This window comes from Triticum dicoccoides, chromosome 4A (assembly GCF_002162155.2).
Source record: "Triticum dicoccoides isolate Atlit2015 ecotype Zavitan chromosome 4A, WEW_v2.0, whole genome shotgun sequence".
Classification (NCBI taxonomy): Eukaryota; Viridiplantae; Streptophyta; class Magnoliopsida; order Poales; family Poaceae; genus Triticum; species Triticum dicoccoides.
Genome location: NC_041386.1, coordinates 160,144,006 through 160,160,835, shown reverse-complemented (window position 1 = coordinate 160,160,835; position 16,830 = coordinate 160,144,006).

Sequence of the window (16,830 nt, the reverse complement as noted above, 5' to 3'; positions counted from 1 at the left end):
GAGATGAGCAATGGGAGATGATCAGCACCAGGAAGGATAGGTCCATTGCAGCTTTCATCCAGGAGCTAAACCAGCACATTCGTCGCCAGGAGAACCAAATGTGCGCAAGCATGATAGATCTAAAGAAGTTGATGACTAGGAACATGGAGCTTGAAGAGGAACTTAAGTCTACACGCGATGGATATGAGGAGGAAATGATGATACTCGTGGAGAAGAATGACGACCCGACAAGGAAGCTAGGAGTTTTTATGGGAGACCCTGCGCCACGAGGAGAAGACGACGAACCCAAGGAAACTCGTCCTGAAGACTACATCATCATTAACGACACCAACTCCTACCCTGATGGTAGTGATGATGATTATGAAGGCGAAGCTGGAGCGGATATCATGGAGTCTTCCACCGATCAAAATTTCTAGATGACCACCATATGATTAGTAGTATTTCCCCATGTATATAATAGTAGCTGAGCACTTTTGTCATGATAGTTCTAGACCGATTGTATGCCCTTGCTTGAATTGATTTCGTGTGATATGATTATGTTTGTCTCATGTGCATATGGGTAGTGCTTTCTCACTAGACCTCATTCTATTCTAATCCCTCCCCTCTAAACCCATCAGATGCCTCCGAGACGTGACCACGGATTTGCCTTCCCACCGGGGCTCACCCAGTTGATCCAGCAGCAGAATACCTTGATGCAGCTATTAGTCCAGAACCAAGGCAACAACAACAACAACAACCCGCCACCACCACCTCCAGTTGATAACTTAGCCCGTTTTCTGAGGTTATAGCTGCCGGTGTTTTCTAGTAGCATCGAGCCAATAGTTGCTGATGACTGGCTGCGCAGGATTGGAAGGGAGTTGACCACAGCAGGTTGCACAGATGCTGAGAAGGTGCGTATTGCCACACATTAATTGGATGGACCCGCAACCGCATGGTGGGAGAATTACACGACCACTTTCCCTATAGCCAATGTCACTTGGGATCAGTTTCAGCAAGCTTTTCGCACAGCCCATTGATACATCTCCATCATATCTACTTTTCCAAACACTTTTGCCCTTGTTTTGGACTCTAACTTGCATGATTTGAATGGAACTAACCCGGACTGACGCTGTTTTCAGCAGAATTGCCATGGTGTTATTAATGTGCAGAAACAAAAGTTCTCGGAATGACCTAAAACTCCACGGAGCGTATTTTTGGAAATAATAAAAAATATTGGCAAAAGATCAAGACCAGGGGGCCACACCCTAGCCACGAGGGTGGGGGCGCGCCTGCCCCCCTGGGCGCGCCCCCTACCTCGTGGGCCCCCTAGAGCTCCTCTGACCTCAACTCCAACTCTATATATTCACTTTCGGGGAGAAAAAATCAGAGAGAAGGATTCATCATGTTTTACAATACGAAGCCGCCGCCAAACCCTAAAACCTCTCGAGAGGACTGATCTGGAGTCCGTTCGGGGCTCCGGAGAGGGGAATCCGTCTCCGTCGTCATCATCAACCATCCTCCATCACCAATTTCATGATGCTCACGACCGTGTGTGAGTAATTCCATCGTAGGCTTGCTGGACGGTGATGGGTTGGATGAGATTTATCATGTAATCGAGTTAGTTTTGTTAGGGTTTGATCCCTAGTATCCACTATGTTCTGAGATTGATGTTGCTATGACTTTGCTATGCTTAATGCTTGTCACTAGGGCCCGAGTGCCATGATTTCAGATCTGAACCTATTATGTTTTCATCAATATATGAGAGTTCTTGATCCTATCTTGCAAGTCTATAGTCACCTACTATGTGTTATGATCCGACAACCCCGAAGTGACAATAATCGGGACCACTCCCGGTGATGACCGTAGTTTGAGGAGTTCATGTATTCACTATGTGTTAATGCTTTGGTCCGGTACTCTATTAAAAGGAGGCCTTAATATCCCTTAGTTTCCACTAGGACCCTGCTGCCACGGGAGGGTAGGACAAAAGATGTCATGCAAGTTCTTTTCCATAAGCATGTATGACTATATTCGGAATACATGCCTACATGCCTACATTACATTGATGAATTGGAGCTAGTTCTGTGTCACCCAAGGTTATGACTGTTACATGATGAACCACATCTGACATAATTCTCTATCACCGATCCATTGCCTATGAGCTTTCCATATATTGTTCTCCGCTTATTTACTTTTCCGTTGCTATTGTTACAATCACTACAAAATACCAAAAACATTACTTTTGCTATCATTACCTTTTGCTACCGTTACCACCACTATCATATTACTTTGCTACTAAATACTTTGCTGCAGATATTAAGTTTCCAGGTGCGGTTGAATTGACAACTCAGCTACTAATACTTGAGAATATTCTTTGGCTCCCCTTGTGTCGAATCAATAAATTTGGGTTGAATACTCTACCCTTGAAAACTGTTGCGATCCCCTATACTTGTGGGTTATCAAGACTATTTTTTGGCACCGTTGCCAGGGAGCATAGCTATATTCTTTGAGTCACTTGGGATTTATATCTGCTTATCATTATGAAGCACTTGAAAGATCCAAGAACGAAGATTTATCCCTCAACTACGAGGGGAGGTAAGGAACTGCCATCTAGCTCCATACTTGATTCACCTTCTGTTTTGAGTAAGCTTGTGACACCTAAACCTGCTTCTGCCATTCATTCTGATATGTCGCATGTGATTGATGATGCCACTTCTGCAATGCATGATACTTATGATGAAACTACTTCTATGCTTGATACTACTATGCCACTTGGTGAATTTCTTGATGAACAACTTGCCAGGGCTAGAGAGAATGAAATTATTGAAACTGATAATATTGATGAAAGTGATGATGAAGACTCTCCCCCTAATAAATATGAATTGCCTGTTGTTCCTGAGGGTTATGTTATGGATGAAGAAGCTACTAGAGCTATTTTAGATTGCAATGATAAATATGACCTGAAGAGGTTATTAGCTAAATGGAAGCAGCAATCCCTTAATGCTAGAATGAAACCTGACCCTGCTTTTGCTACTTCACCTATCTGTGTTACTGATAAGGATTATGAAATCTCTGTTGATCCTGATATAATTACTTTGGTTGAATCTGATCCTTTTTATGGCTATGAATCTGAAACTGTTGTGGCACATCTTACTAAATTAAATGATATAGCCACCCTGTTCACTAATGATGAGAGAACTCGCTACTTTTATATCCTTAAAATATTTCCGTTCTCATTAAAGGGTGATGCTAAGATATGGTTTAATTCTCTTGATCCTGGTTGTGTGCGTAGTCCCAGGATATGATTTATTACTTCTCTGCTAAATATTTACCTGCTCATAAGAAACAAGCTGCCTTAAGGGATATATATAATTTTGTGCAAGTTGAAGAAGAGAGTCTCCCACAAGCTTGGGGGAGCCTTCTCCAATTACTTAATGCTTTGCCTGACCATCCTCTTAAGAAAAATGAAATACTTGATATTTTTATAATGGACTAACCGAAGCTTGCAGAGATTACCTGGATAGTTGTGCTGGTTCTGTTTTCAGGGAAAGAACTCCGGATGAATCTAAAATTCTATTGAATAATATGTTGACTAATGAAAATAATTGGACACTTCCTGAGCCAGCTCCTGAGCCTATTCCTAAACCAACTCCGAAGAAAAGAGGTGTTCTATTTCTCAGTCCTGAAGATATGCAAGAGGCAAATATGAAAGAAAAGGGTATTAAAGCTGAAGATGTTAAGAATTTACCTCCTATTGAAGAAATACATGGTCTTAATTTACCGCCTGTCGAAGAAATGCATAATTTTAATCCATCTCCTATTGAAGAAATACATGGTCTTGATAACCCTACATAGGTAGTAAAGGTAAATTCTCTCTATAGATATGATAAAGCTGAAATCCCATTTACTAAGTTTGCTAGCCCATGTTTAGATGAGTTTGATAAATTTATGATTAAGCAAGAAGACTTCAATGCTTATTTTGGTAGAGAATTAAAACGCAGTGCTGATATGCTTGAACACTTGGGTGATTATATGGCTAATGTTAAAGGTGAACTTAAACTTATTAGTAAACATGCTTCTATGGTTACCACTCAAGTAGAACAAGTACTTAAAGCTCAACATGATTTGCTCAATGAATTGAATAGTAAGAATAATTATTTTGTTGTTAGAGTGGCTACTAGAACTGGTAAAATGACTCGGGAACCTTTGTATCCTGAAGGCCACCCTAAGAGAATTGAGCAAGATTCTCAGAGAAATAATATAGATGCACCTAGTCCTTCTAAAAGGAAGAAAAAGAAAAATGATAGGACTTTGCATGCTTCTAGTGAGCCTATTACTGAAACACCTGAGAATCCAAATGATATTTCTATTTCTGATGCTGAAACACAATCTAGTAATGAACCTGAAACTAGTGATAATGTTAATGATAATGTTCATGTTGATGCCCAACCTAGCAATGATAATGATATAGAAATTGAACCTGCTGTTGATCTTGATAACCCACAATCAAAGAATCAACATTATGATAAGAGAGACTTTGTTGCTAGGAAACATGGTAAAGAAAGAGAACCATGGGTTCAGAAAACCATGCCTTTTCCTCCCAAACCATCCAAGAAAAAGGATGATGAGGATTTTGAGCGCTTTGCCGAAATGATTAGACCTATCTTTTTGCGTATGCGATTAACTGATATGCTCAAAATGAATCCTTATTCTAAGTAAATGAAAGAAATTGTTACTAATAAAAGAAAGATACCGGAAGGTGAAATTTCCACCATGCTTGCTAATTATACTTTTAAAGGTGGAATACCAAAGAAACTTGGAGATCCAGGAGTACCCACTATACCATGTTCCATTAAAAGAAACTATGTTAAAACTACTTTATGTGATCTTGGAGCCGGTGTTAGTGTTATGCATCTCTCTTTATATCATAGACTTGATTTGAATAAGTTGACACCTACTGAAATATCTTTGCAAATGGCCGATAAATCAACTGCTATACCTGTCGGTATTTGTGAGGATGTGCCTGTTGTGGTTGCAAACGTTACTATTTTAACGGACTTTGTTATTCTTGATATTCCCGAGGACGATAGTATGTCTATTATTCTTGGAAGACCCTTTTTGAATACTGTAGGGGATGTTATTGATTACAACAAAGGCCATGTCACTTTTCATGTTAATGGTAATGAGCATACAGTACACTTTCTGAGGAAACAACCTCAAGTTCATAGTATAAACTCTATTGGAAAAATTCCATCGATTATTTTTGGAGGTTTTGAATTTCCTCTTCCTACTATCAAGAAGAAATATGAAATTCTTATTGTTGGGGATGTGCATATCCCCGTTGAGGTAACCTAGTGTTATTCGAAAATTCTCCGGTTCCATGTTATTCGGAATGAGTTTGTTAACAAGACTTGATCAACCTTGTTAATGGATTACTTTTGATGAGCATGAGATGGATGAAGTTAGAAAGCACAACCTTCTGTACCCTCTTTTTACTTTCTGTTATTTATATTAAATAAAGCAAAAAAATACTAATTTCTGTCTGTTTTTTATTATCCGTGCAATATAAAAATACCCCAAAAATAAAAGTTCGCCAAATGCCCTGAAATTTAAATATGATTTTTTCTGAAATATTTGAGAATATCTGGCACTGAGAACACAGCAGGGGAGCAAGCACCTGGCCATGAGGGTCCACGGCGCGCCCACCCCCTGGGTGCGCCCCCTGCCTCGTGGGCCCACGGTGGCCCTCCTCCACTTATTCCTGCACCCACACACTCCTTCTTCCTCCCACAAACACCATTATCCAGCTCAAGCACGAGTTCTAGCTCATTTTTCTGCGACTTTCGTCTTTGACAGACGACGCACCTATCACGTCGCTCTCCCTACTTCTACTTTCTTTGATTTTCAGGCAAAGGGGAGATATTTTATAACCAGAGAGGAGGCGGAAGAGTATAAGAGGAGGGTTGAGATAGCTCGCCTCCAAGCTGCAGCCCACGATGCAATGACTGCTGCATCTCAGTACGACCCCAACTATAACTTTGGATATCCGCCAGGCCATCTGTGGCATTAGACCAACTTAGGCCGAAATCCTAAGCTTGGGGGAGTACATATTTCTCACCGACATTACATTCATGTTCACACACTCATTGCTAGATGTCGGTGCTCATACTTTTTCATTGTATCACCCATGCTAGTTTATTTCCTTTTTATGCTTTCTTCTTGTGTGTTTAATAAACCTTAAGAAAAACAAAAAATAGTTGTAGCTTTTAGCTAGTTTTAATTTCCATGCTTGTAGTAGTAATTAAAAAGAAAACCCAAAAAGATTTCATGTTCTTCTTTTTGCTTGTTGGGAGCTTTCTCGTGTATATAGTTTTATTTCTTTTATTTTCTTTAGGGGTCGATAGGAGAAGACCATAATTAAATTGTTGAAGTGGCTCTTATATGCATTATTATTGATCTGACAAAAGAGCCCATATTGCCTTGTCTTCTCCTGTTTATTGAATGCTTGCATATTCCAGCTTAGTCCAATGCACGTGCACTATTATTATTATCCACATCATTCGGTCGTGCAAGTGAAAGGCAATTATGACGATATATGATGGACTGACTGAGATGAGAAAAGCTGGTATGAACTCAACCTCTCTTGTTTTTGTAAATATGATTAGTTCATCGTTCCTGATTCAGCCTATTATGAATAAACATGTTTGCAATGACAATTAGAGATCATAGTTTCTTATGCCATGCTTAATTAGCTAGGAGCTTATAATGGTTTACCTTGCGTGCCAACATGCTATTAAAATGGTTGTGATGTGGTATGATAGGGTGGTATCCTCTTTTGAACGATTCGAGTGGCTTGACTTGGCACATGTTCACGCATGTAGTTGAAACAAAATCAACATAGCCTCTACGATATTTATGTTCATGGTGCATTATATCCTACTCATTCTTGCATTCGGTGTTGATTAGTTTTAATGCATGTCCATGGCTGTTGTCGCTCTCTAGCTGGTCGCTTCCCAGTCTTTTTCTAGCCTTCACCTGTACTAAGCGGGAATATTGCTTGTGCATCCATTCCCATAAACCCCAAAGTTATTCCATATGAGTCCACCATACCTACCTATATACGGTATCTACCTACCGTTCCAAGTAAATTTGTATGTGACAAACTCTAAAGCTTCAAATAAATATCCTGTTTTGTATGCTCGAATAGCTCATGTATCAACTAGGGTTGTCCGTATCTTCCATGTTAGGCGGTTTATTCTCAAGAGGAGTGGACTCCGCTCCTCACTCACGAGAAAATGGCTGGTCACTGGGATGCCCAGTCCCATGCTTTATACAAACTAAATCAAAATAATTGCAAACAAAACTCCCCCTGGGACTCTTGTTAGTTGGAGGCACTCGTTGTTTTGAGCAAGCCACAGATTGATGCTTGTTGGTGGAGGGGGAGTATATACTTTACCTTTCTGTTTGGGAACCGCCTATAATGTGTGTAGCGTGGAAGATATCGCCATCTCTTGGTTGTTATGTTGACAATGTAAGTATACCACTCAAAATATTATTCATCTCTATTTTAAAATCGAGCTCTGGCACCTCTACAAATCCCTGCTTCCCTCTGTGAAGGGCATATCTATTTACTTTTATGTTGAGTCATCATCCTCTTATTAAAAAGCACTAGTTGGAGAGCACCACTATCATTTGCATTCATTACTGTTAGTTTACATTGAGTATGACTTGACTGGATCTCTTTTACCATGAATTACAATGTCTAGTCAGTCCTTGATCTTTAAAGGTGCTCTGCATTTATGTTTTGTGGTCTCAGAAAGGGCTAGCGAGATACCATCTTGTTATATCATATTATGATTGTTTTGAGAAAGTGTTGTCATCCGAGATTTTTTATTATTTCTCGCTAGTTGATTATGCCATTGATATGAGTAAACATGAGACCTATGTGTTATTGTGAATATGGTTAGTCTATAATCTTTGCTGAAAACTTGAATGCTGGCTTTACATATTTACAACAACAAGAGCAAATAGAGTTTGTAAAAGTTTTTCTTTATCACTTTCAGTTTATCAACTGAATTGCTTGAGGACAAGCAAAGATTTAAGCTTGGGGGAGTTGATACGTCTCCATCGTATCTACTTTTCCAAACACTTTTGCCCTTGTTTTGGACTCTAACTTGCATGATTTGAATGGAACTAACCCGGACTGACGCTGTTTTCAGTAGAATTGCCATGGTGTTATTTATGTGCAGAAACAAAAGTTCTCGGAATGACCTGAAACTCCATGGAGCTTATTTTTGGAAATAATAAAAAATACGGGCAAAAGATCAAGACTAGGGGGGCCACACCCTAGCCACGAGGGTGGGGGCGCGCCTGCCCCCCTGGGCGCGCCCCCTACCTCGTGGGCCCCCTAGAGCTCCTCCGACCTCAACTCCAACTCTATATATTCACTTTCGGGGAGAAAAAATCAGAGAGAAGTATTCATCGTGTTTTACAATACGGAGCTGCCGCCAAGCCCTAAAACCTCTCGGGAGGGCTGATCCGGAGTCCGTTCGGGGCTCCGGAGAGGGGAATCCGTCGCCGTCGTCATCATCATCAACCATCCTCCATCACCAATTTCATGATGCTCACGGCCGTGCGTGAGTAATTCCATCGTAGGCTTGCTGGACGGTGATGGGTTGGATGAGATTTATCATGTAATCGAGTTAGTTTTGTTAGGGTTCGATACCTAGTATCCACTATGTTCTGAGATTGATGTTGCTATGACTTTGCTATGCTTAATGCTTGTCACTAGGGCCCGAGTGCCATGATTTCAGATCTGAACCTATTATGTTTTCATCAATTATGAGAGTTCTTGATCCTATCTTGCAAGTCTATAGTCACCTACTATGTGTTATGATCCGGCAACCCCGAAGTGACAATAATCGGGACCACTCTCGGTGATGACCGTAGTTTGAGGAGTTCATGTATTCACTATGTGTTAATGCTTTGGTCCAGTACTCTATTAAAAGGAGGCCTTAATATCCCTTAGTTTCCGCTAGGACCCCGCTGCCACGGGAGGGTAGGACAAAAGATGTCATGCAAGTTCTTTTCCATATGCATGTATGACTATATTCGGAATACATGCCTACATGCCTACATTACATTGATGAATTGGAGCTAGTTCTATGTCACCCAAGGTTATGACTGTTACATGATGAACCACGTCCGGCATAATTCTCTATCACCGATCCATTGCCTACGAGCTTTCCATATATTGTTCTCCGCTTATTTACTTTTCCGTTGCTATTGTTACAATCACTACAAAATACCAAAAATATTACTTTTGCTATCATTACCTTTTGCTACCGTTACCACTATTATCATATTACTTTGCTACTAAATACTTTGCTGCGGATATTTAGTTTCTAGGTGCGGTTGAATTGACAACTCAGCTACTAATACTTGAGAATATTCTTTGGCTCCCCTTGTGTCGAATCAATAAATTTGGGTTGAATACTCTACCCTTGAAAACTGTTGCGATCCCCTATACATTTGGGTTATCACCCATGTCTCAACTGGAGCTATGACATTAAGAAGTGTGTGTTTTGCAACTTGCCCCAGGGAAATTATACTGTGGCTCAGTACGTAGATGAGTTTAGTAAGCTATCTTGCTATGCTCCAGATGATGTGGACACAGATGTCGCGTAGCAGGAGAAGTTTATGGAAGGGCTGAATGATGAGATGAGCATGCAGTTGATGGTGGAAAAATTTAACAACTACCAGGAGCTGGTAGACAAGGCTCTTATGATTGATGGGAAGCAGCAGCAGATAGAGAGCCGCAAAAGGAAGTATGGACAAGGGAAGTACAATTCTGGAGCTCAGTAGAAGCCCCGTTCCACCCCGAACTTGGGAGGATTTACCCATAACCATGGAGGCCATACCCATTGTCGGGGATATACCCCGCGGCATAAACCGACCGGAAGTATAACCCGGCCGGACTAGGCGTTTCATTGGTAAACCGCCAGAGGATTGGCGACTTACGTGTCTGGCGGTTCACTGGTATGATGATTCACGAGCCTGAAGACTCATTGGTGACCTGGTGCGTGTTCCAGATGGATGACAAGGCCCAAGGCCCAGCAGGCCGGTTTATGTTAATGGTGGGCCGGTTTAAGAGGAAAGGCATGAGGAACATTTATCTTACAAGGAGTTAAGACCTGGACTTGTATCCGGTTTGTATTAGAGATAGACTAGTGCTAATCCTAATAGGACTCTACATGTAACCCGCCCCTCCAACATATATAAGGAGGGGCAGGGCTCCCCAAAAGGGAGAGGAGAGACAAGTTCCACAAGTTGGACAAGTTATGTTTAGACAATAGCTCTCGAGATAGAGCACTCTTGTAACCGTGATCATCATCATCAATATGAATGAAGCAGTATGTAGGCTTTTACCTCCACCATGAGGGGCCGAACCTGGGTAAAACATCGCGTCTCTCATCCCGCTCAACCCCTCTCAAGCTACCACATAGATGTGTTGGCCTCGCGACTAAGTCCTGACACTAAGGACATCTGCCGTGACAATTCCACGACAGTTGGCGCCCACCGTGGGGCTCGCGCACGGTGATGTTGAGTTCTTGGAGGGATCCCTTCCAGGGATCGAGAAGTTCGTGATTTGTCGGATGAAGAAGAGTCAGGTTGAAAAGATCTACGTCAACTTCAAAATTTAAAATCTGTGTGCGCTGTCGCATGCAAGCAGGCGATCCGTCGTGGCCGGATCACCTTTTTCCTTCATCGCTACGAGATAGCCAAGTGCAAAGGAGGTTTTCATCTGCACGTATCGAAGTCATCAAAATATGGTGGCTTTGTTTTATTCGCCGAGTCGCCGCCGCTACATACAGGAGTCACCAAGACCGATAAGCGAACAGTTGTCTGTATCAAGATCGAATTTGGAGATTTCCTTTTTTCCATCGAGATTGAAGCGAATCGGCTGCACCGAGCACTTACGTATTTTGGTGTCTTCTGACTACTGCTACTCCCGAGGATAGGGTGAAAAAACAAACACATCAGCAGGAGCTGTCGGCATCAGTTAGAAGATGAGGTGTTGAAAGGAAAGAGCGCCAGGAGTTGATCCCGTGAAAGGAAAGGACAAGTTTTTGGCTTCGCGTCCAGGTGGTCGCAACTCGCAAGGGGATCGAGTCCCAAGGCAAAGCATGAAATCTTTCATTGCTTCTTTGTGCATGAAGACCAAAATCCTATCATCAACTACTACTCCATCATCTATTATGACGTGTGAAGGGTAATGATTCATCATTTGCTGTTGGACGGGTGTGCGTAAACCGCCGCCCGTGCAGCTCGATCTACATCCACTCACCGGGACTTCGCCCGTGATTGACTCGCCGTCCGCGCGTCTCACAATGCCTGAAATTAACTCGCCCGTCCGCCCTCGTGGCGGTTCACGCATCCGCACCGGTTTATAACGCAGAGGACAGCTGGCTCGTCTGCGCCAGTTTACAAGGCCACGACCGACTCATCTCTCTGAAGCCGCTTCTGATGCTGCGGTTGTTTTACTGCCCGCCCAAACATCAGGTGGTATTCATCCAAGTTTATGTATTAAACATTTATTGTTTTTTGTCAAAAGAACAATTATTCTGGCCTGTAATATTTTATGCAGGACGGCTATTGAAAGAAAAAGGAGTGGTGTTATATCGTGGATGTACGTTCGGCTGTGCCGCGTGGCTCCGCAGGCACGCGTGTCGCGGTCCAGTTTACATCAAACGCGCCAGCTGACTCGCCCGTCCGCACCGCCTTACAATGCCACGGACGACTCGCCCATCCACCCTCGCGGCTGGTTCACATGTCCGTGCCAGCTTGCAACATGGAGGACAACTCGCTCGTCCGCGACGGTTTACAACACTATGGGCGACTTACCCGTCTGACCCCGTGGTCGACTCTCCCCGTCCGCACCGGCTTACAACGTCGTGGCCGGTTCATCCTTGATTGGTTTCAGCTTCACCATGGTGATCATCAACTCCGCGATGGATAATTTCTGGCTCAACATCTCAGGTGAAATCCATCCAGTATATTTTTATATTATATATTGCTTTCTTTTAAAAAAGAGCAATTACTTTGTCTTGCAAGTTCTTCAATGTAGGAAAAATTATATCACTGAGCTGTTGAAGGACTCATACCGGTTTATATCACGGTCAAAAATGGAGAATCTCAAGTCAACTCCTCGAGTCACCTTGAGACTCGGGGGCTACAGTAATATGACTTAGCAAATGTTGCCAGTTTTCAGTGAAGTCAAGAACCCCAGGACATTGGAGGGAAAGATAACCCGATCCCGGTGGCTACTACCATATTGATGGCAATTTGAAGGCCGTCAGAAAATTTCCGGCTCAAAATAAATAATGCCGGTTTAAAATCCTGTTCAAGGGAAATCTGTTCTCCCACAAAGCTCTGAAGCTCTCAAATCCGGTTTAAGAATTTCCGGTTCAAGAGGAATTAATCTCTCGCAAGTTCGAGCTGAAAGGCCGTCAGAAAATTTCCGACTGAAAATGAAGGTTCCGGTTTAAAATCCGGTTCAAGGGAAAGATGTCTCCCGTAAAACATTGAAGCTCTCAATATCCGGTTCAAAATCCCGGTTCAAGAAGAATTTATCTCTTGCAAAAAGTTAAAGGTTGCCCAAGAGGACCTGCTGCCCTGACGCGCGGTTCAAACATGGGTGTCCTGCCTTATGGGCTCATCTTCATATGATTACTTCGGGGCTTCCTGTTCAAACATAGGTGTATTCACCAAAGGGAACATGGTGTTACTACCCTATTGATGCGGCTATCAAGACGATATTATCATAAGGGGCCAAAGAGAGTTTGTTGCACACCACGACTCAAACATAGGCACCCGGCGAGCACAGCTCAGAAATATATCACATGGGAGCTTCTGCTTGCAAAGCGGAGTCCTGTCCATTAATCCGGCTTTCACGCCACAACAAAGCCTGGGAGCTTCACACCCAAGGGGCCAAAGAGAGTCTTGTTGCTACGCACAACTCAAACATAGGCACCCATTGAGCACGGCTCACAAAGTTACTTGGGGGCTCTTTGTTGGGCATTATGACCCGTCCGGCGGTAAACCGCCAGGACACTTTAAACTTGTTGTATGCAGAAACAGGTTGAATAAAACATGATTACAAATCATTGGTGTTTATTGACCCGGCCTGGCTTTGGACTATAAGTCGTCAGTATATATTTGGATTGTGCCATTGGAATTATGCGCTTATAAATCATTGGGTATATTATTCAAATAGCCAACATGGCTGGATTTTTATTATGGTTATCAATAACCAGTATTATGACTAAAATTTTCAAAGTCGCTTTAGCGCAATGTCTATTATTTTATAAAAGGATATGATTTATTCTACAATGGAAGGAATAGTGCCGAGTCGCTGCAAGCTTACAACCCGGCACTTGGGGGCTACATTATTCAAATTGAGATTACATGCAAGTCTCATGTCGCTGCAAGCATGCATCATGACACTTGGGGGCTAATGCAAAGTCATTTTTACTAGTCTTATTGAAGACCCGACTCATCATATTATAATGAGCCGGCCCTTGGGGGCTACCAATTGCTCCTGTCAACAATTCAAGGTAAATAAGTTTTCGTCCATAATATTGAAGGATCCATTGCTCAATTGGTAAAGCACAAAGCTCTTAACCTTGTGGACGTGGATTCAAGCCCTACGATGGAAGCTACATTATAAGATGTTATTTTCATTGAAGTATATATCAAGTCCCATTCAGTATTATCTTACTAAGCCGGCCCTTGGGGGCTACACATCACTGCTAAAATCTACATGCTTATATTTACAAAGTCCCTGCTCATTATTTCATAATGACCCGGCCCTTGGGGGTTACAGTGATTGAAGTTTTATAAGCAATTACAAGTCCCAGGTTGCTACAAGCATGACAACCCGGTACTTGGGGGCTACATATATGGAGTATTCAGTTTATATGATTGAGATGAACAAACCGGATTTCTTCAAGGTTGAAACACTTATTGGAGTAAGTCTTAAGTTATCACTATGTTCTCCTCTTAAGACTTGGGGGCTACAGGTATTACATATATAAAGGAGGAACATCTTCATTTTATCAGTTTTGAGCAAATCAGGAAGATCAATTACATGACCCGGTGTCGATAACAATTATGACCCGGTGCCATCAATATTTATAAACTGGCCATTTTGGTAATATTAAACCGGCAAGTTTTACATCTTCAAACCGGCTGAATATCAGATAAGTATTTCAAGACCCATATTTCTTAAGCCGGCGCTTTGGGAGCTGAGCCAAAGGAGTTATTCTTCACAATATTTCTCTGTGAGAAACCATCGGCAAATTTATTATGAAGCTGGTCTGTTGACCCGGACTTCCCAGAAGGAGGAAATAACAAGGACTTAAGGGTGATCAGGTACCGGTTTACAAGAATTCTTAACCCGGAGCACAACCTGTCAAATTTTTTCTTGCGTTTATTTTGCAGCATAAGTTTACCATGGATAAATCCAAGCTAAACTTGGGGGCTAATGTCGGGGATATACCCCGCGGCATAAACCGGCCGGAAGTATAACCCGGCCGGACTAGGCGTTTCATTGGTAAACCGCCAGAGGATTGGCGACTTACGTGTCTGGCGGTTCACTGGTATGACGATTCACGAGCCTGAAGACTCATTGGTGACCCGCCGTGTGTTCCAGATGGATGACAAGGCCCAAGGCCCAGCAGGCCGGTTTATGTTAATGGTGGGCCGGTTTAAGAGGAAAAGCATGAGGAACATTTATCTTACAAGGAGTTAAGACCTGGACTTGTATCCGGTTTGTATTAGAGATAGACTAGTCCTAATCCTAATAGGACTCTACATGTAACCCGCCCCTCCAACATATATAAGGAGGGGCAGGGCTCCCCAAAAGGGAGAGGAGAGACAAGTTCCACAAATTGGACAAGTTATGTTTAGATAATAGCTCTCAAGATAGAGCACTCTTGTAACCATGATCATCGTCATCAATATCAATGAAGCAGGATGTAGGCTTTTACCTCCACCGTGAGGGGCCGAACCTGGGTAAAACATCGCGTCTCTCATCCCGCTCAACCCCTCTCAAGCTACCACATAGATGCGTTGGCCTCGCGACTAAGTCCTGACACTAAGGACATCTGCCGTGACAATTCCACGACACCCAAAATGGAGGAAGTTCGCATAACCACAGTCGCCCCAAGAATGGGAACGGGAATGGAGCAGGTAACAATCAGAACCGCTCTAATCCAGCCACACCCGCCAAGAAGGACTTAAGTCACATTACTTGTTTGAAGTGCGGGAAGACTGGACACTATTCCACTGAGTGCCCTGAAGTGAAGAATGGGAATGGAAATGGAAGCTCTGGGAAAAAGCCCAACCCTTTAAACAGGGGACAAGTGAACCACAAGAATGTGGAGGAGGTTGAAGAGCAGCCTGATGCAGTTGTCGATAAGTTTTTGATTAAGTCATTTACTGCAATTGTTCTCTTTGATACTAGTGCATCACATTCATACATTTCAAGGGGATTCATGGATAAATATAAGTTGCCCACTAAAGTACTTAGGACACCTATGTTAGTAAGCTCACCAGGAGCGGAGTATATGGCAATTCAAGGATGTTTTCAGATGCCATTGGCCATTGGAAGCCATGTTTTCCCCTCCGACTTGATAATTTTGCAGTCGCAAGGATTGGATGTGATACTAGGAATGGATTGGCTATCGATGTATGGGGGAAACATCGATTGTGCCAGTAAGTCGATTTTACTCACCACCCTGGAGGGAAAAAGGATCAGGTACATATCCAGGCATTCGCCGAAGAGGACCCAAGTAAATTCTCTCTCGAGAGTTGTTCAAGAAGAAGTGCCTGTAGTGAAGGATTACCCAGATGTATTTACAGAGGAGCTACCAGCCATGCCTCCAGATCGAGACATTGAGTTTCTAATAGAACTGTTGCTAGGCACTGGGCTGATATCGAAGAGACTGTACCGGATGCCCGCAAATGATCTGGAAGAGATCAAGAAGCAGATTAAAGAGTTATTGTAGAAAGGTTATATTCAACGAAGTTCATCACCATGGGGAGCCCCAGTGCTCTTGGTTGAGAAGAAGGATGGATCCTTAAAAATGGTTGTTGATTATCGAGCATTAAATGAGGTGACCATCAAGAACAAGTACCCACTACCGATGATCAGTGATTTGTTTAACCAGCTACAAGGAGCTAATGTGTTTTTGAAGATCGACCTGCGATCAGGATACCACCAGCTGAAGATCCGGGAAAATGATATACCTAAGACAGCTTTCACCACATGGTACGGGCTATATGAGTAGACGGTTATGTCATTTGGACTGACTAACGCCCCGGCCTATTTCATGAGTATGATGAATAAGGTGTTCATGGAATTCTTGGGTAAGTTTGTCGTGGTGTTCGTTGATGATATCTTGGTGTACTCGAAGAATGAAGAAGAACACAAGGAGCATTTACGTTTGGTTCTTGTGAAACTCAGGGAACATCATTTATATGCCAAGTTCAACAAATGTGAGTTTTGGCTGAAGGAAGTTGGATTTCTTGGACATGTTATATCAGGAGAAGATATAGCAGTGGATCCTTCCAAGATTCAGTCAGTCACTGAGTGGTTGGCACCCACCTCAGTTGGAGAGATCCATAGTTTTCTTGGACTCGTGGGATACTATCGGAGATTCATTGAGAATTTTTCCAAGATTGTGAAGCCTATGATGGCATTGTTGAAGAAGGATACTAAGTTCCATTGGACTGAAGAATGTGAAGCAAGTTTCCAGGAGTTGAAGAAACGCTTGGTTACAGCCCTAGTGC